The sequence below is a fragment of the Ischnura elegans genome, chromosome 6, assembly GCF_921293095.1.
Source record: "Ischnura elegans chromosome 6, ioIscEleg1.1, whole genome shotgun sequence".
In the NCBI taxonomy this organism is placed as follows: Eukaryota; Metazoa; Arthropoda; class Insecta; order Odonata; family Coenagrionidae; genus Ischnura; species Ischnura elegans.
Window position 1 is genome coordinate 83023659 of NC_060251.1, and position 21749 is coordinate 83045407.

The following is a 21749-nucleotide window of genomic DNA, read 5'->3' on the forward strand; positions in this document are numbered from 1 at the left end:
TCGAATTGGACGAAACAAATTACTTAGATACATTTGAGCGTGATACAAAATAATATTTAGTTCGTCATCAGAACCGTGACTTGAATCAGAACTCCTGTATGAGATACGAGTAGGACAAAGAGTCTGGATGGATCAAGTTGTGTGGAGGGGGTATACCGAAACTCATATCAGAAGGAAAAATGATAGGAATGTAGGAAAGGGCCAGAATGGGATTTATATAACGATAAAGGAAAGTAGGCGTCAATGGGAAATGAAGAGAAAAGTCAAAAAGGAGATAGGGATCACTTGGTATGATTCTTGCTATGTGTAAACCTACTTTCACCGGTAGAATATGGTCAATCAATTAAACTTACGGGACTTCATTTATTAAGAATCATGGAGACGAGAGGTGGTTCGAAAACGCTATTTTCCGACGATGGCGCTCACACAACATCACATGTTATACATTTAATTATTTCACTCCAGAAAAGCATTTGGCAATCCAGTAACCCAGTCGTCGCTGAAAAGTTTTCATTTAGACTACTGAATGTGTAACCATGGAAAACATATCGATTTCAGAGTGACAACAAAAGATTTAAAATCCTACTATCAAACCCTATTCAGTCTCCTCTCCGAAGATCTCATCACACGTCAGAAACAAGTCAAAGGCGTTGTTTCCACGCGATGATCAAGAGGGCTGATGCACAAAGGAAAATTGACCGCCAATCCAATCGATATAAGGAAGAAAGGTGAGCGCATCTTCTCGTGACTCACTCAAAGCCCAAAGCAAACAAAACTATCGCACAATAGACGCTTCTGGTAGCGCTATCCTTTGTTTCATTAAAACTCTTCGAACGTCCTTTGTACGATCCAAAATAACACGGGCGTCGTAATTAATACCTGAAAAAATATACGTGAAAAGTAGAGCAGCGAAAAGCAAGTGAAAGTAGAGCTGATACACAACGTTAACTAAAGCACAAAAACAAGAGTCGTAAAATCCACAGTAACGAAGGACAACATTGTTAGAAACGGAATAGAGGTGTACAGATCACAAAGATCAAGCACCTTTATGATGGTAAATACTCTCAAGAGTGATGTATGCATCGAAAATGATGATCGTATTGAACTGATAAATTAAGGAATCATGTAACAAGTTAGTTAGGCCAGAATATTATAATCCCGGTTAACGTTTCGATCGAAATAATTCACCTGGAAAATTCAGGATAATCGCACAGCTCATTATGAAATTCACCTCACGACCTTTGAAAGACGAACATTATTAAGTATTAAAAGAAATTTTGTAAAAAAATCGTACCCTTCGAGTCCCTTCTCAATTACGTTGAAGTCATCGTCAACTACCTTTCTCCGAACAAAGCTCCCCTTCATCCTAAGTATGTATCATGATGTAAAAATCAATGACACACTCATTTCTCGAGTGCTACTCCTCTGCAGCTCTCAAATCTCCCCTTTCCCCTATCCCCCTAATTCCGAAACCACTTGGATACTACCACTAGTCGCCGCGCCGTCTCTACCAGGAAATAGCATCAGTTAGATCAAGAAGGCAAGAGTCCTTAGCCGCAGGGATACAATCACCTACTCGGGATCTCATCCCTGCTCCCCGCGTAAAGGTTAGGGAAATCAAATGAGACATTTAATTTTTTATGCATTACAAGGCTTTTTTTAATCCCATTTGGCGACAGGTCATGTTTTACTTAGATGAATAACCAAATAGCAGTTTATAATGCAGGAGAAAAAACATCTTATTAGTTACACCGCACTCAAAGCTTTTCTGTAAGATCATTTACGGCTTTAAGGCCATAAAATGAACACCTTTCTGTCATACAAGCTAATAATTAACATTCACAAATATCGAATGCTCCTTAAAAAAGTAAAAGAAAACATTAGCCAAAAAAGAGGAAGTCAATGCATGCTCGGCAAGAGCTTAGTCTGTTATTAAGTATCCTGAACGAAAGTCGACGTTCTTTTTTATTTCTGCCAAAAATTCTCGCTGTGTCAAGCGAGGTTTCATTTCTATTGTTTTGGCACTAAAATTTGACGAGTTTGTATGAGCCTAAGTTTTGAAGCATATTTTAAAACTGTGTGCATTAAAAAGGTATCCCAAAACTAAAAACTTGGCATAAAATCAATTTCAATTTAAAAAAAATAAGATGAACCACCATTGCATGCTGGGAAAACGTTTATGGGATAGGCATAACATGCTCACCCGCTGAATCGACACTCAACGGTGAGAGAGTGGAGAAACAGAATTATTTTTCATTCTATTTTTTTTATTTTCACGCCTCCGAAAACAGCACTATTCGGCCTTAACATCGGGGTTTTATATAATATTATAACAAGTTTTCCTGGATATCAGACAATTACTTATACCACTTATATTTTATCAGAGTGCGACCCGGGTTTCAATGTATTATCATCGTCCTCAGGCGCAAATTATGATTTTTTTATCTTATTATTGTTACCAAGTTACTTGATGAATTTTAAAACGGACGCCAGAATAGGGGAGAGGGATCGGTAGAGATATTCATTTATCCATCCTTTTCCCCTATTCTGGCGTCCGTTTTAAAATTCATCAAGTAACTAGGTAACAATAATATGATAAACAAATCATAATTTGCGCCTGAAGATGATGATAATTCATTGAAATCCGGGTAACCCGAAACCCTCTGATAAAATCTGAAACCTCTGAAACTCGAAACGCTCTGATAAAAAAATAAGGGGTATAAGTAATTGTCTGATATCCAGGAGAACTTATAATGGGACACCACAAGGTAAATCAAGAATTAGTGAATTTTGTACAATATTATAACAATCGAACGAGCACCAACATCCATGCCCTGGATAAGGGTAACTTACCCAGGCGGGACTCAACCCGCGACCTTTGGTTTTGCAGGCGACGACTTCGGCCGACCAACTTATCCCATATATGAGGGGGTGAGATGCCAAGGGGTACAAGCAGTTTCTTTTTCTAAACAGACTTAGTTACAGAAGTTAAGCAAAGAAAACAAACAAGAATAATTAGATATTTAGTAATGCATTTGATTTTCCAGTCCATGTCAGCACAGAACAGAGACTCACTCGTACCTCTTAGTCACCAAGCTTATAGCATATTTAGTGTACCAATTTCCGTTTCTGTTTAGAAAAAAATCACTTGTACCCCTTAGCTTCTAAACCCTTCATATGAACTCACCTCATGGATCATTTTGATTCAATCACTTGTACCCCTTAGCTTCTAAACCCTTCATATGAACTCACCTCATGGATCATTTTGATTCAATATTGATTTTTTTTTCAAAACTTTCGATAAATAGAGAGGAAAATGGATTATTGGCGGAATAAAATATATTTTTGCTTGAAAGGCTTGAACGTATCCGAGTGAGATCAACAACATATCACCCCTGATGGCATAGACGGATTTAGGGGGGCACAGGGTACGTGCCCCCCCCCCCCCCCAGACGCTTATAAATTAGACAAGATTTTTTTGTACAGTTGTCATTACGTTCGTTTTGTTTTGTGTATTACGGAGGCTCAATCATTCAATTTCATATTAAAATAAAGAGTATATTTCGTACAGTGATTGTTGTACGTCGTTTTTAATCTCAAATATGAGAAGACCGTTTGCGTGTCAGACCCTTGTGCTTCCCCATCGAAATAAATCCTGGATCCGGCCTTGCCTGCGAGGGTAAATCAATTGTGAGTTTTCATTGAAATGAGTATTAATATAATAAATACATAAATGTGCTAATATGAATTATCCATTTAAACTGTCTGAATCCGAAATTAAAAATGTCAATTGAAGTGTTTATTTTCAGTTGTGTAGTATATTTAACAAAAATTCTCGATAGGAATCCAAGCCCAAAAGGTATAAGAATACTAATCTGGTAAAGGTCTCAGTAGCAAAAGATATTTCTACCAATACCTGCACCCGTAACCATTTGCCGTCGACCAACTGCCGAAAAAACTAAAATGTATTCTGTTCACATTTTCGACTATCTACCCTGATACTGAGCCTTGCAATTTTTTCAATGAGTCCTAAAAATAAAAATTAAGTGTATTAGCTCTATCTTGATCCAAGTGTTTCATCTTATCCCCGTAGAGCACCGGATTATCAGACCTCATCTCCTGGTGCCTGCAAGTCTTCAGTCGACTAAGTAACGTCCGATCCTCAGTAAACTAAACTGACTTTGGGACAAAACTACCAACTGTAATTCTATTTCCTACCCTCCTCAAGTTCAATATCTTCTCGGTTCACGTGTAAAACGAATTTGGCAACACCGGATTGCCTTACCTAACCACTTCGCCTATTACTGCCCAGCCTATTTCATCGTTCACCACCCTCATTAACACGATATCGACCACATCCAAGTTAGGGATTATAGTCTATCCCAATAATCCCCTCATTAACAAGCTCCTTCCCGTCAATATACTCGTATATCGTACGCGATCCATAAAACGCTTTCCCAAAGTCAAGGGTAAAATCACGTAGGTGGCGTACAGTATATGTTTGCAATCTTCGACAAAAGTTAGCGTTGCCTTTGCACAAAAGTGCAGGCCACTAATATTCGTTTCATTCTCGCATCTTCATTCCAACGATTCAGACTATGATAAAATATAATTTCCGATAGTTACATTTAAAACTTCCTTTTTTACAACATTCCCATATTTAATTCCCCATATCAAGGGGTAGTAGGAATCCATAGTTAGCAATAAATATTGCTGCACAGTTCAAAGACCGATATCGAGTTGAGTGGAATGCAGTCTGAATAGGATAAGACGGAACAAAAGCACCTATGTGGCTTGTTAAACGATAAGTATTTACTCATACCTAGCCAATTAAAGCCTCTGAATTAAACCAACTGAACTCATCCTCAGAAGTATCAACAGTTAACACTACAGCGAGACAGTGTGATACATATTATGTCTTGTTCAAGTGCATAACATACCAGCTTCTCACAGCGAGACAGCACTCTTCAATAAAATTTTCTAAAGATTCGATAAACGAAGCCACGCAAAATCTCGGACCTAAATATTTTACCAACAATAGGACCACTCTCGGAAAAAATATATTCATCTTTACCCAACACATACCAATCCTATTTAGTAATTCAAAACCTACATAGTTAATATTTGGGAGATGAACTCGACTGAAACCCATAAATAATTGACTCATGTGTATTGATAGCAATATGGAAGTCGGAAAATGCGTGGAGGTATAGACTTTCCCATCCTCGACCCTTGTGAGGCTGTCGGAGGTGCGTCGTTTGAGGTCGGACATCCTGAAACAAGGTCACCGCACGCTAAAGGAAACATATGCGACCTTGGGATCCATCTGCAAGAATTTTTAAGTGGTTTACAGCAGATTCCGGCATCATGAATATGTGACAGAGTTGTGGCCGCTATAGTGATCCGAGTTTCACGGCAAAAAATGCTGAAATTAGGGCTGTTGATCTAAATTTTATATTCGTAATTACATAACATTCAATGACATAATCGAATCCATAACTTGAAATTGGTGGCGCCGGGGTAAAGTCCCCGACTGCTAACCTAGAGATCGCGGGTTCGAATACCGCTTGGGTGGATTGACCACCATCCAGCGCTTTAATGTTTGTGATTGTCAATCAAATTAATTGTAAGAGTGGACAATGTTGTCCTAAATTCGCATGAATAACAAAGATTAAATTATTATTGTTATTATTATCATTATTATTCCTGGCGAGCTCAATTACTCCATTGCAAACATTGAGAGGAAATGGATCGCTTTGCGCTAATCGCTGCGCAGCGGAAATCTATGAAAACCGATTAGAATACGTCTGAAGTGTTAGGATTAATAAACCTTCCACGGGTTAGATTGTGGCCACTTGTATGCTGTAATCCAGGTTTTCAACGCCACCGACGTTTTGACATCCTGCACGTCGTCATGTCATTGACCGATAACCAGGTATGAGCATTGGAAAGCGCCGTTTCCAGCATTCAAAGTCTACGTCAAACATGGCGAGCCTTTCTCTACCGTTTTCCTCACTCAAAATCCGCGATGCACTGCGATAAGAAACATTGAATAGGAGTCCTGCCGACGGAAAAATCGGGCGCGTGTTCGACGCATCGGTGAGGGTACATTATATTAGACAAAACACGGTCTGGTTCGATACAGAAAGATAATCAAACGAACCCTTACAACGGAGAGCGCGAGACGACGGGGACCGGCACCTCACGCCCGACCTGGCCGGCACCGTCACGTGCGACCGCCGGCCCACCCATCCAGGCGATCCCCCGACACCGGAGAGGAGAAGGGGACTGGTCTGGCTGTCTTTGATGCCCTCCCTCCGCCGCATATCCGCTGGCCCACCTTTGTCAGCCGCACCACTCTCATTCTGAAGCCATGGCGCCATTGTTTATTTTTGCAAAGGTCCAACCTCGCGTAAACTCTATTGAGATAGTGCGCCCAGAGTTCGGCGACTCCGCCACCGAAAAAGGTACGTGGCCTGGACACCATATAAGGACGCACACAGGGGAGCAATAAAAAGAGATGAGCTCGAAAAAAAGGTGTTGCAAAAACCTTTGCCATGATTACAAAAAAAAAGAATCCATGGAATACCCAATCCATTCCACTGATCAGTCCACTTCGGGCCTCGTAAAACGTGCATAGTGGTTCTACAGGACTTGTAAATTCATCGGTGTTGCAATTTGAAGTGAGGAACAAGGGCGTAGCCAGGATCAAAAAGGGGGGGAAATCCATGGTTTTTCAAGTTATAGGTAAGATTTAAGCATGGAAAAGGTGAATGAAACCAACGTTTTAAGGAAACTGTCACAGCTCTTTATTAGTTTTTAAAAATATTTGCTTGAAAAAATATTATTTTCCTTAAAGAAATTTGCGATTTTTGCTTCGAAAGGGGTGGCAGCTGCCCCCTCTTGCCCCTCGCTGGATGCGCCCATGGTGAGGAATGAAATTAATTAGCATTTATTGCTACTGCGTTGCTTGAAAGGTACGTAGAATACAGATCAGAGTGAGTTTTTTTTAAGAATTTTTTAAAAACGGAAAAAGGTGTTGCAAAAAGCTTTTCCATGACTACAAAAAAACGATTAACGGAACACCCAATCCATTCCATCGATCAGTCAATCTCGGCGTCTGTGATTTCGTGCATAGTGGCTCTACAGCAATGGCGGATCCAGAATAGAGACAGGGGGTGAATTAGTGTGCTCCACTCTCCGGTAATATTCGGCATCTGAACAAAATTACCATTTTATCTAGTGTAAACTAGATACCTCTGGATCCGCCACTGGTCTGTAGAACACTTGGAATACAAGTGCTGTAGAACACTAGTGAATTCATCAGTGTTAGTTTGAACCTACTACAACTTTCGTCGCGGTATGAATTTCTACAAGGAAACTAACATGTGATTAAACTAGAAATAAAGCAATATATTCAGTTTGAAAGTGTATTGCAAAGAGAATCACAGCGATTAAAAATATTACTTCCTGCAACAACCAATCCCTTCAGTTGATCAATATATTTCATCATGTATACCTTCGTCGGGATTTTGAAATGAACCTGTATCTGTTTTATCGTAATGTGACGTAATTGATAGGCTCAAAGGTGGGTACGAAACTGGTGATTCTCTTTCATCACGACGAACAAAATTAAGTTCCACGGGGGCACTAAAGAGTTTTCATGTTAACCTTATACTCAAACGATCTTATCACGAAAATACCCTGGGATATACTGAAAATGCAATTTTAAATGGAAAACCCCAAGCTGAATACATTTGTGTATCAAGATGAGAATTTTTTCCCCACAAGGACGACATATGAGTTTTATTGAAGTTTCCAGTTAATTTTCCGAATTTCACGTTTGCGGATGCGATACATCCAGAAAACGCTGAGAAAAATGTTGTTTTATTCGCTTTAACAGGATTTCATCGATTACTACACATAAATTTATTCCCCTGAGGATTGCAACCTTAAGCGTAAAAAAATGTTCCCAAACTACGATATTACTGTTTATGTATGTATTATTTAAACAAAAACTTCATTTATTAATGGAAAAAACAACACGCTAAAAGAATATTGGGAAAATATTTTTATGTCCAAAAAGTAAACCTTGTTCTGATCTTTATTCTACACGCCATTCCAACAACAGAGCAACCATAAAAATACTAACTAATTTCTTTCTTCACTTAAAGGTACAAACATTCATCTCGAATAGCACGAATGATCAGACGTGAAAAGCATCTAAGTAGGAAATAAAACGAACAGTTCCTAAATTCATTTCCAACGATGTCTCCCATCGCGTTATTCATTCAAACTCTATTTTTATTTCATAAATATATGCCACAGAATAATAAAGCTCTTTTCCAAAGGGGTCTTTCCTATCAACTGTGCATACATATATTAAATAATATAATGATATTATTTGTTTTCAAAGCATAAGATCAGGCAATGATTGTTATTTTACAGCCGAAAACAAACGATTTCTCTCCACCTTTCCTAAATAAAAAGTGATAAATCCAATATTATTTACTTATAAGAATGAAATTTTATGAGGAATAACATTGCCGCTGAGCTTAGGAGGCCTGCCTAGCCGTGTATAAGTAAGGATTAGGATCACATCTACCCAAATTTCTCAAGAATAATGCGCACGCGCCTCGTCAATTCTGAAAACTTTTCGATATATTTTTATGCGTGTTATTTACAAATAAAAACGAGCGGAAAGAGAAACGTTTAATCAGGATTTCTCATGGTTAGTTACCATGTTCTTTGCACTGCCTCGTTGAAATAAATTCGCCTTTCAATATTTCCGGGAACATGGATTACTGTGTAGTATTCCAAACCCTGCCGCGTGAACGGCGGTGAAATATACAAGAATTGCCATGAGAAAAAATTCCCCTGGACCGGGAATCGAACCACGGACCTTTGGCTTTCCGGGCCACTGCGCAGACCACTACGCTATCCAGGTTCTTTAATTCGGTATAATTGCCATGGGAATTAAAGAACCTGGATAGCGTAGTGGTCTGCGCAGTGGCCCGGAAAGCCAAAGGTCCGTGGTTCGATTCCCGGTCCAGGGGAATTTTTTCTCATGGCAATTCTTGTATATGGATTACTGTAGTCAAAGTTGTACGGCTTTCCTATGCGTAATAGTATGAGTAGCCGCCGCTCTTGAAATTTTGGATGCATTAGGATCACCATTCTTCTTCCTTTTGGAGTCGTGATGCCCACCAAAATTATATTTTCTAGAAGCAACTACATGGAGCTTACTTTATTCAAGCAGTAAGTGTTTGCAAGAGGAGGCTATGTTCCTTGTCCGCGCGATTTGAAGCGATCAACTTACTTGGAGCAGAGGTGGACAGAAAAATGATTTTTGCGGTATTTTTACTCATTTTTTTCAACTATAATTAAAATGCTAAAATCAAAATTCAAACCTCAATAATTAAGACCGCCATTAAGGCCGCTGACGGCAAATGATTTCATTCGCATGATCATTCACCGTGTATGACGGAACAATTCGCGAATAAACCTTCATGCGCATGATCATCGAGTGAAAATTATAACATGTTCTATTTTGCTCGCATGATCACGTGATCATTCAGCATGATCATTCAAATGATCATTCACCGTGTATAGCGGCCTTTGCAGACCACCCGAACAAAAGGTGCTTGAGAGTAAAACAAAGCGGTCGTAATATGACGCATGAAAACATACAATGAGGAAATGATCAACTGGTAAGATAAAGGTCTGAACATTCGAAGAATATCATTTTTAATATCGATTACGGCTGGTGAAGGGAAGATAATATAATGATAAGTTGTCCTTCTGAGCGCGATACGGTCGATTTCTCGGCACGCAAATACGTCAATTAGAGAAAATCAATCCCACATCGCCATTCTGAAGGTCTGATTTTAGTCGCCTTAAGGATCGACCCGTTTCGTGATGAACTTTCAAGGTTGGCAGAGTTTCCCGGGTTTGTGATTTATGATATGATTCCTTCGAGTTTTGCCCAATATTCCTCCATAAGGAAGATCTCCGATTTCTCCCCATAATTAATCAAAACTGTTTTTGGGCCCTATCCATCACAAGAGAAATTTCGGGAGCTGAAACACATGTTTTAATTACGCAGCTAGAATATCGGATGACGTTTCACGGATGTTCATAACTTTCCGAATAAAGCCGGTTTAACAACACATTATTGACTTCATTAATTTGTCAGTCGTATCATCGGGTTTTCATTTGAGCCGTAATAATGACCTTTCAAGTGTCATGCGATCAATATTTTAAAGGGTGATCACGATGATGCACGTATAAGGCTGGTAAACGTTATTTTTCCCATGTTTTGAAATTATATTGCTCGTTATATTTAGGAAAAAAAGCCAGGATTTTGGAGAAATTTAACTCGTAATTTCTACAAAAGGTTTATATCACATTTAAATGACTTCTAAATAATATATTTAACGTTGATTGCGTTGAAAATACCGAATTACCGAGTTACTCAAACAAACAGAATTCATGTTTTGCAGTTTTTTCTCCGAAATAGATTCTATTGGTAAAGACAAAGTTTATTACAAAGGTTGGATTTTTAGCTGCGTTTAATTTTTCGAATTCCGATGAAAATGAGGGTACTTGCGTTTCTGATAATAAAATTATTCGATTGTTAAAAGTCCTCTTCTGGTTACATTTTATACAGCCTACCCAGGGGATAGTTTTTATATTAAAATGATTACTATTATTCACATATATTACGGAGCTACATACGATTGGAACGTATTCATAAAATGGTTGAGAATACAGCTGCAATAGCTTTTTTATGAATTTGCTAGTAGGGATAATGAATAAATATAGAATAATAAAAGAGAATTCAAAATCTTTTAGTTTACACTGCCAGATATGAAAACTTTTAGAGCATATGAATTCAACGCAAAAAAGAGCACGGAAATTTACTCTCCGGTATGTTTAAGCGATACCTTCATTATTTCCTAGCTGACAATTTCGTTATGTCGGGTGTTTAGCTACCAAACTTAATCTAGCGTCTCCAGCCCCGGTAACGGTAATTTCGAAGTCGGATATGATATTAAAAACACAAAGGGGCATTTGAAAAATGCATGAAAAATAACCGCATTTATTACTTTTATTGAGTTCCACGGAGGATGTTTCATTAAACGTTAATTTAGAAGACTTTGCGGTGGATTACGCTTTTATGTGGCCACGAGGAAGGAATATAACGACATAAAAAGAATGAATGTTCGTTTTATTATTTCACGGAAAAGACTAAATGAGACCTGAGCCTCAGATTATTATCTTAAGAGTGTAATGTCTGGCGAAGATTCAATTTGGGGAAGACTACCCATGTCAAGGTGAAGGGGGAGTGGAAATTTGAGAAAGAATGAGGCTGTGATAAGTGAGTTGGACAAGAAGATAAACAATCCAGCAGGTGAGGCTATCAAGGTAAGAGAGGAAGCCCGTGAATGTCGGAATAGGATATAATAAAAGTTTTTTTGAAAGCATCCAGGGATGATGATGGATGTGGAGTAAGTTGATGCATTGAGTGTAAACGAATATCGAAACCGAAGGGAATATGGTTCAATGAAGATATTAAGGAATATTCTCATAAATCTTATCTCCCGCGTTTGGAAAATAATTCTCTCTACCTCATAACTAACTACCTAAATTTTTATGCCGACGTTAACGCGATTGCATCGTAGATTTTTTTAGTTCTTTTAAAGGCTATCCAGACGTGTGTGGTCGAATTTTCCTCTTCCTTCCCAAACATAAATAGTATTTCAAAAATATGCCAGATGGAAACCAAAAAAGCATGAGTATAATAATAATAATGATAAGTTTATTGTTCAAGGACCTTGTCCTAAGGAAAATATCACATTTTACAAATAAGTCTGGGGATCGGGTTGGTGTGGTGGCTAGTGTTTTGGCTTCCCACCCGGTGGGCTCGGGTTCAAATCCCGGCGGTGGCAGAGAATTTTCAGAGACTGACCGATCCCTGCTTGAATGTTGTATGGAGAACACTTCAAGCGCAAAACTCCGTCCGTCGGATGGGACGTTAAGCCGTGGTCCCCTTGGCGCCTTTCGTTAAGGACAGGCTAATGCCGACGCCGGATTTCCCTCCACCCTTCCTTACCTACCCCATCCCTCATGGCGCAAATGACCTCAGCTGTCGCTCGCCTCCTCCAAATACCATACCATACAATAAAGTCTCAGGAGTGAACAACAATGCAAAAGTGAAAATAATATCTTACAGTATTAATGATATATAGTATTACAGTATTTTAATTGCTATTATATTTTTCAAGTAAATAAGCAAACATTATCATTTTGAATTGATTTTCAGTGTTACAGTTAGCAATTTCGTCCGGTATTTCATTCCATATTCTTATGGCAGAGTTTAAGGTTGACAATTGGTCCACCGTTTTCGGCAATTTTGGCATGTATACGTCATGCTAACCAATTAATCCCCAGCGTTGCGTTAACGCAACATTATTGAATTCTAATTCTAGGAACAAGTTTCTACCTCAGAATAATTTTTTCTTCGATTTACTGACTTTTTTAAGTATATCTAGGTCTAATTTCGTCATTTCCACCAACATTTTCATTCATACGACTGTATTTTTACGAATGATGGCGTTCGGCATAAAAATCGGTGCGCACATATGAGACACCCTAGAAAAAATGACATTCCCCTGCATGTCCGTTAAAAAGCAGAATTGGGCATTTCCTCCAAAGGAATACTGATAACTCCCGGGGAGGATGTTTAGTGTACAAATCAAGATAAAAAATAAAAGATGTATCCTAATTTTTAAAAATTACTTTTTTATATTTATTTACTGGAGTTTTCCCAGCGTTGCGTATAAGCTGCATTTTGTAAAATCATATAATAAGATATAAATATTTTTTTTCCAAAAATTCATCTTAATTAAGCCAAAATAAATCGGAAAAGTAAATCGAAAAAAGAAAAATACAGTCTGGGGAATAATGGGTTAAGTCGAGATAAATAAACCACGCAATGACTAATCTTCGGTGGTCCAACCTCCGAATAGTGAATGTAACACCCCTGCGGACCACTAAGCCCACATAGCTAACACTTTAGAAATTTGACTTCACATCCAAAAATGTTCAATCGAGCAAAGAATATTCCTTTTTTATAACGGTATTGCAGCGAAAATACGACGATAAGACACTGGATACGCATGGTTTTAACGGTCAAAACGCTCGCTCGTGCTCTTGAAGTATTCCAAAAAATGCATAGAAAGTTGACAGAACACCTTTCTACAGCTACGACCACTTTATTCAGAACACCTTGATTCTACATTAATGCCCTTCCACACCTCCATGTCAAGATAGAAGGACTGGTGAAACCGCGAATACTATCATACTAAATTGAACACTACCAGATCGAGCGCTAAATACCCAAGTCACCACACGCCGCAATGGTGAATGGTTGGTCAATTTCGATGCAACTGTGAGGTGAGCTTTAATATATCAATTTCGGTATGCACTCATTTTTGCGGCGTTAGGTTTATATATGCGAGTGATTTTCAGCAATACTTATTTGCTTATTTGCAATATTTGCTTATTGGCATTAACGAACAACAAAAAAAAGAGAATAATCAAATTACTCACGTACAAAACATTTCAGGGTGGTTTCCTAATTTTTTTATTGTCTAAATCGAAAGATTATTACTCTTGGAGTGCGCATTTCACGCTTTTAGATTCTTAAATGACGATCTATATTTTTCGCGATTAAATGAAAAGTGAAAATTTCGAAGCGCGCGTAAACGCGACGGCTAAGTATGAATGCTGGGTAAACCCGGTGTGACGTCATTCTGGTTCCCGCTGTCGACATGTGAGGTGACCTTGGGGTGAGGATATGAGCGCCACTGCGATGCAGGCTGCTGGCCGGTAGCGCTTGGCTTAAATAAGGGTTATTAATACCTTATCAAAAGAAGGAAGGTTTCCGACCATAGGCAGTTTTATGGGTGATTATTAAGAGATGTTTCCCTGAGCTCTGTGCCTCATGCATGCATTGGTAATCTCAGACGATGTAAAACTCCTATCTACTCGTATAGAAACTAGGTCCCTGTGACGTCACGTGGAGTGGCATCGCATGGGCGCCAATCTGGCCTTTTTCAAATGCGGTTAAAATTGACCATTAACATTCGTCTAAACTGGGATTTCTAAAACCAAATAATTTGTATATTGTCAAATTGCGCAACGCTTGCACACCGTCCTTAGGTTTGACGACACCAAAAGGATGATCATTACATAAATTAAGAGTATGTATATGAGATGTGATGACGACGCGTACGAGGTTAAGCATGTGTTGCGTGATAAATAGGGGTCAGGCCCCCCCAAAATTAATACTCTTCACAACCGCAATCGACACACAACGATACAATACACTAACATGATATGTGAATTCATTCATAAAAATATGATTCTCATTTTCCCTCGTACTTGATCGTGAATGAATTCCAATATCTTCGGTTGCCAATTCGTTGCCGACAAAACCTCCGTGTATGTGGACTGAAAAACGTAAAAACAACACCATTTGACTTCACGAGGTAACTTCTCCAGGATATACGGAGCAGATAGAGACTTTGAATGGAGCGATTACCAGCGGGGAGGGGATGTTAAAAAAAACCGTGTTAGAAGGAAAAATGTTTGGCATGCAGGTATCAATGAGGAAGAGAGTAGGATTCACAGAGAGTTTAGGCTTCTCTGGCAGTAGAGTAGGAAAGTTTAATTTAGACGAGGAACAGGCTGCGATGATTCGCAAAATCCTACATGAAAACCAACGTTTACAAGTGGCTTTAATCATAATAAGAAATCATCTCCTCATCAATGAAATATAAACGCCACAAATACCTTCCATGGTAATATCCGGGAGTTTTTTTTTAAAGAATGTTACTCCCTAAAGACTCCAAACTCATTCATGATTTCTGAACGCATGTCCATTGGGCATAGCCCAATCCACTTACTTTCTCTTTCCCCCATAGAGCCCCATAATCGGCTGTTTCCTACTATTTGAACTCTCTCCTTTCCAATTTCATTTTCTCAGTTGACCTTCAAAAGATTCTCTTCGTCTTATTAATTACACTGTTATCTTTCCCTTTTATTAGTTTTTCCTGCTTACTTTCCCAAAGATTAATGTCCACTCCATGGTTTAAAAAAAATCTTTTTTAATTGGGAGCTTTACCAATTCGAAAAACATTTTCGTTCCAGGAGTGATCGGGCAATTTATAAAAATCTTTGACCCTGCTGGAGCTCGAACCCGGGACCATGGCGAAGCCAACGCCCAAGCCTGACCTCCATACTCCGCCCCAAAACTCTAACGTACCTCATAATTGAGTTTGGTCCAACTCTCCTTCAAATGAAATGTAAAAAAAATGCCAACCCTCACCATTATATCGCCTTACGTAACAATTAAACGCTTAAGGCGCGATGGTAAAAAATTAAATAATACCCGTAATAACCGTGAAGTTAATCTGGAGTGTGTTTTTTCATAGCATCGAGGCATACACTAATCATAAATAAAATAAGAGAGATAGATTGTAGAACTGACAGATTAAGAATGTCATTTTTTCCACGATCGATAAGAGATTATAACGGCAGCGATAGAACTCATAAATAGATTGCATGACTTGTGGTGTAGACAACTAACCTATGTAAAACTTAATGCATGTTTCTTCATTTTTTTATTATTTCTAACAGCATATAGTAGTATAATTTGTTAGTATGCGAGACGTTTCGTGAACCGTGTGGTGAGCATGTTGGAGTCCAATTGCATGCTGCATGCTGATGATTGATCAGCCCCTGCCAAACACCCTAGAGGTGGCTCGCAGGGTATTATGTAGATGTAGATACACTATAACTAAAAAATATACGTAAATGATAGAAGCATTAAAAATGACTAAAATTAATTAAAATAATGGATTAAAAAATCAAATGTAATGAAAAAGGCATTAATAAGAAACAATGTCAAAATCCTAAAAAATAACAGCTTAACTAAGACAAAATAGGTCATGGCCTAAGATAATCACCAATGTTAAAGTAGCGAGAAGATCCTCAAATAATTCCCCAGGTAAAAAACGCGAAGAAGATGAAATTAGCCGAGATGAAAAAACACTGTAAAAATTGATGAATGGAAATCAATCAGCAAGCATCAATCCAATCTTATGATTTCTGACAAATGTTAACAATAATTATGATTCTCCATGAAAAGTCATGATGGTCCTTCGTTTTCCATCACCTCGTTTTTTTTTCTCAAAACCTTGCCAGTATCACATATAACATAATTATTCAATTCGCTTATCGAGGTAAAACGATTCCTTGATGCCATTAAAAAGGAACAACTACATAACCCAGACGACTTCAGATGAAAAAATGCAAACAGATCATCAAACTTTGAAAGGCCAGTTTAGACTAAGAAATGGCTCTTTAGGGAGTTTTTCATTTATATTGCATCAACTTTTTCATTAAAAGAAAAAATTATATGAAAATCAAATAGGCAAAGTTAATAAAATGATTTTGAAAGAAATCATTTTCGCAATACTTCCGTCAATGAATAATTGAGAGCTTCGGCACGTGAATAACCTTCATGTCCGCCTATTTTTCTTGCTGTGCCATCAGTACTAGCGCCTCGATTTCCCTTTGCACTGTTAAAAGGGTAGGATTGAAAGGAATAGCAGCCAGGAAACTATTAAATCAGCGTTCGAATTTTGTATAAGTGCAAAAGATAGTCTCCATGGATTTTTTACTTGCATTGTACGAGCATTCAACTAGAAAAGACTTCATGTCTGTGGGCCACTGTAACCTACACAGCTCTACTCATTATATTTAAGGCGAAATCTCTTATTTTTCAGTTTTTCATAACTTAAGATAGGAAATAAATTCGATTCAGCTTTGGAATTGAAAGGTTCGGCTGTTTTAATTAGCAGCTGTCTCAAACACATTTCATTTAGCATAAAAAAATAAATAGCGGTTTCCAATTTTTGTAGAATTTCACGCCCATTGACTCGAAAATTCTAAAGAATATCTCACTTTCACATCACGCACAGACTAAGCATTATATGCCAAATCCAACAGGATATGTGTCAGAAAGGCGAATATGTCTTTTTACTCAACCTATTCGATTTATAGGAGACAGAAAGTGATCAAGGGAGTATTTAGCGGGGAGGGTGAGTTGAAAACCGTGTTAGAGGGTAAAATGTTAGGCAAGCGAGGGAGAGGAAGGAAGTGAATAGGATTTTTAGACAGAATGAAAGGGAATAGGACATAGAAATGAAATGAAGAGGTAAGTACATAAAATGAAGGGGAATCTGCCAGAATGCATCTTAAGTACTTCATGGAAGCCTAACTTTAATAATAATAATAATAACAAGAATTCGATTAGTACTCTATTATTACACATGTTATAAGCAAAATCATAAATTATACCAAAGAAATCTTTCTTTCCTTCGTATAGCAAAGATGAATATTCCACGCTCAGGTACTCTGTTGGCGGATTAAATAAGATATTTAAAACACACTGAAATGATTAACCACGTATACAACTAAATCTGTTTCAACCAAAGATTTCAAATGTTGACTAAAATGTTCGATACGTTCCTAATAGTTCGAAGTTTCAACTACTTACTAGTTCCAACCGCTATCTAGTTGGAAAGCTTACAGTGGTTTGGAAAATACTAATTTGTGCGTGCTATGGATAGGCATTTGAAATGGAGCAATGGTGTATAATTTGTAATAGTTGCTTAGGAGTTTGCTAATGGAACACATTATATTCGAGTCATAAACATATAGCAAGAACGCAGTTATTGTGCGATTGCATCGGTAAGAGAAGAAAAACTTCTTAACGGCAATTCCGAGCCTGGTATGTTCAGGAGGTGGAATTGAAACTTCTGTTCTACGGGCTTCTGTTAAATGAGGTTACTCATATTGCGCGCAGAATTGCCTACATTAAATTTCAAATCACGAATTCTAATGCCAAGTTATAAAGGAAAAAGAAAAAATATTAATAGTCTCGGCAAAATGAGTTCCCGCATCAGTAACGTCAAAATCTTTGAAATGTGAGAATGTTTTGTTCAGTTTTTTGGCAAAATTATTTACCTTAGCGATGTAGAAGCCTCACATTAATAACAGGACTTCTAAAGAAGCAATTATGCAGTGACCTTCGATTTAGAAATACTATTAACTATTTTCATTAAACAGATAACGCGAATGGCAAAAAAACATTGGAAAGCCGGGAAATTCTTCGTGATGTCTCATTTTCTATCATTTACTTAAATAATCGACGCCTGGCTAAGATATGTAAATTTTAATGACATAGATAAGTACTGAGGTTTAATATAGTCCCAAAAAACATCAAATATTTTCCCTAAATATTTCAGTTTAAGAAAATTAGAATACATCACCAGATGTTTCGTGGCTGGTACGTAAAGGAGTCCACTTCATTTCAGATAAGAATGTCATAAAACAGTCCTTATTGAGCTATGAAAAAATGGAGAAAAACTGAGCGTTTCTCACCCAAAGTGGGTTTTTAAAGCATTTCCAAGGCCCTTCCAGATTTACATATCCTAGATCGGTTATAAACAATTTTCACAGTGTTAAAATAAAAGCGATGGAAAGCAGACAAAGAACACCACAGTGTGCGTGATTCCATCCAGAGAATATCTGGTTGCTGTTCATTTTGTGACGAACGTTAACCATGATGATCGTATGATATTCAACCGTGATATCCATTAATATCATCCGTTTGATGGTATTCATAAGAAGCACCTCTTATGCAATTATGACTGGTATTTTACATATTCGACACCTTAAATTGATAGTTTAACTTTTCAAGTGCATGTACTTCGCATTTGCTATGGCATCCATCATTTATGTCCTTATATCTCTACATGGGATCTTGTGATAATACCTATGTTTTAAAGCTACATTTTTAACATAGTAACAGTAGAAAAATCAAATCCCTGAAATTGGAGAACTCTACGAGAACACCAAGGATTTGATACCAGATTCATCATTGAATTGATTTCGCCTGATGTTGGCATCAGAAAGCCTTTGCTGTATGAAGAAAATGCAAGGCTGGCAAGTGACTTTGGGACCCAGAAGGAGTACAGAATGGATGTAAAACAATGAGTAAGGGGCGCGGTTTCTTACTCTAGCAACAGGCTCCAAAACGTGCGATTCCGGTATTGCCAGTGGAGAGAACCTCCTTTGAATTTATTTATCTCAAATCAATTGAGATGGTTCCTTAAAACATTGTCAGCATGACACCAATCGGCCAATACAACTGATTTCTACCAGCATTGATTAGTAGACGGACTAAGACTGCAAGCTGCCAAGTTCCCATTAGAAAAGCTGCTGAGGAAAAGCATGGAATCAAGGTATATGTTTAAGTTGGTGAATGAGGAGTTAAAATCCAACCGAGAGATATGAAATAAAATAAAATCGAAGGCTACAAAACATCGTCCGAGAATTGAACTGTAACTACAAGAGACTGGGTACGTAATGATTCAAGATTTCCTGACTCAACTTCGTGGAATTAGCCATTATGATGGACGTAATATTGACGAATGTTACAATGTCATTAACTCCCATCGATTTCATATGTAGTCTAGGATACAAGTGCAAATGAATAAATACCAGAGGAAAAAATTCCTTCGGTGAAAATGACTAGCGAAGGATCGGGTTGGTGTGGTGGCTAGTGTGTTGGCTTCCCACCTCGTGAGCACGGGATCAAATCCCGGCTGTGGCAGAGATTTTTTAGAGAATGCCCGCTCCCTGCCCGAGTGCTTTATGGAAGTCACTCAACATTGGGTCCGTCGGATGGGACGTAAGCCGTGGTCCCCAGGGCGTTTTTCGTTAAAAGCAGTCTAATGCCGACGCCGGGTTTCTCCCCGCCGTTCTTTACCTACCCTTCCTATGCACAAATGACCTCACCTGTTGGTCGTATCCTCCTAATACCATATCAAATCATATCAAAAATAAATAACCAGAAAATCCACGGAAACCTTCTAGAAGAACCACAACTAGGTGGCGTAACTGGTGGCAAGCCGAACCGGCAATTATGTCATCCCGCAGAAATCAAATTATTTTTGTCAGGGTGAATTTATAACTTTGTTTTCCATTTAATCCGAGGGTTCCCATGGCTGACAAAGAATGGTCCAGTACTAGTAATATACCAGGCGGTCGAGAGGGACAATGAGATCTTTCCAGAACCGAGAGTAAAAGATTAAAAACGGCGAGACGTTGAAATACTCCACCCGTCCATTCGCTGCCAAAAAGAAAATAGCCTACTCACCTCACAGGTCCAAGGCGAGAAAACCTTCGGCGAGTGCACTGCGACGCAAACGAAACGACGACGACCTTCCGCAGACCCGGCGAGAACTTTTCTCAAGGGAACCCCGGCCGTCGCGTAGAACAGTGGAGTTTCGAAGACTTAATTACAGCACGACCGTCAACCCAGGACTGTCTGCCCCGAGTTCCAGCAATGCACACACGTAGTAAAAAATATGAGGGATCTTTACACTCGTCTTATCAGACAGGCGAGAGTCAGAAACATGAGGCACCAAACTTCCGAAGCCGAAAACTTTCAATTAATACCCAAGTTTGGAGTACTTTTAAGGTCCACCCCGCCCATGACGGGCGGAGGCGGAACTGTTAACTTATGGGGTCCTAGGCAAGTTTTTTTAACCACGACAATGGGAGCAATACACTGGAAAGGGGGAGGAGCGCGCGTGGTAGGTATACCTACAGGAATTGGCACTGACAGCAAAACTTGTGGCACTCAAAATTTTTTCCGGGTTGTTGCTTGTAATATCTTCCGTAGACCCACACGCGACGACCACTTCTCGGCCGAGTCTTTCCCGACACGAGGTCCCGGACCCCCGCTTGCAGCTCCACGGTCGGGATCGAACTGAGTCACTTGGTTCGTTGGTCCAGGCAGCAGGCCGCCCGACGGCAGAGCCGAACTCTGCCCCCTCCACTCCTCCGGCGCCCTCCGCGCACCCCCCTCCATACTCCCCTACTCCTCATCCTCCGGTCTCCTTCCCCGGAGTCGCGCACGCACCTCCCGACGCGATTGAGGGGTGAGCAAGGCGGGCTCGCTTGCCCCTATCTCACGCCCGGAGCAGACTTCCCCTCTCCCGCTCTTCCTCAGGGTCCCATTCATCCCGCTGCGTAGCAGGGCCCAATTCTCTTTTCTCTCCCGCGCCAAAGTTTCCCCAGTCTTTCTCTCGATCGCGGACCTCGCTAGCCTTCCAATCCACCTGGGCGTTGAACCATTTCAGCCCATACGACTTTACGCTTGCGATTTTGAAGGTATTTAAACATCTTGATCAAATGGTCTTCGAAATTATACCTGGTAAATATTTTAGTGAATTATTTCCTCAAACAGACCAGTTGCCATATGACTCCACTGGTCATTAACGGGATCATGGGCGTACCCAGCGAGGGGCCGGAGGGAGCAGCTGCTGCCCCCCCCCCCCCCCCAGAAGCAAAAATTGCAAATGTCTTTCAGGAAACTAACATATTTTCAAGCAAATAATTTTAAAAATAATAAAGAGCTGTTACAGTTTCCTAAAAATGTTGATTTCATTTACCTTTTCCACGTTTTAATCTTACATACCACTTGAACAACCATGGCTTGCCCCTCACCCCCTAGTTTTGATCCTGGGTACGCCCTTGAATGGGATGACATTCATTGTGTGTGATTCATTTTCTATCTTTGAACTAGATAAAAAGGATAAAATCTT

General features: G+C 39.1%; 1 protein-coding gene across 1 annotated transcript in view; it reads right to left on the bottom strand.

Moving 5' to 3' along the window:
- LOC124161073 (retinal guanylyl cyclase 1-like) overlaps positions 1-20899 on the bottom strand; it is a 524211-nt gene extending 503312 nt beyond the window's left edge. Inside the window, exon 1 of the mRNA XM_046537245.1 lies at positions 20297-20899. The gene's annotated coding sequence lies outside the window, so the exon portion shown is untranslated. The remainder of the gene's footprint in view (positions 1-20296) is intronic.
- Positions 20900-21749: the final 850 nt, after the last annotated feature.